The sequence below is a fragment of the Penaeus monodon genome, chromosome 25 (assembly GCF_015228065.2).
Source record: "Penaeus monodon isolate SGIC_2016 chromosome 25, NSTDA_Pmon_1, whole genome shotgun sequence".
Classification (NCBI taxonomy): Eukaryota; Metazoa; Arthropoda; class Malacostraca; order Decapoda; family Penaeidae; genus Penaeus; species Penaeus monodon.
In genome coordinates, this window is record NC_051410.1 from 30,180,065 (window position 1) to 30,180,571 (window position 507).

Here is a 507-nt window from a genome sequence, read left to right on the forward strand (position 1 = left end):
TCCCTCTTTTGTTTTTCTCATTTACTTTATTCCATTACTCCTGATTCTCTTTTGTATCTTTTTTAGAAATTCTATTTTGTGATATTTCATTTCATCAGATTTAGTTTAGTTTTCTTATATGTAATATTATTCAGTTCTTTTTATTCTGTTGCATATTATTTCATTTGTTTTTATTTGTTAGGCCAAATTTCATTTTATTTTAGTTGTTTTATCAAATTTCATTTTATATTATTTGTTATATCAAATTTCACATAATTTTGTCTGTAATATTTCATTTTATTCCATTTATTTTATTCTCTAATATTTCACAGAATATTCACGTAAAAGATTCGGATCTGTCTTCGAAAATCTGAAGCAACGAAACATTTGACTGAAGCTTTTAAATACAACTCCCCTCTGCTCCTTTCTTAATGGCATTTAAGTGACATGCAAACTGTAATTGACTGCCTGATCTTGATTAAAATTTCCTCATTGCTATGCAGATTATGCATCAGTTTACGTCAAGAC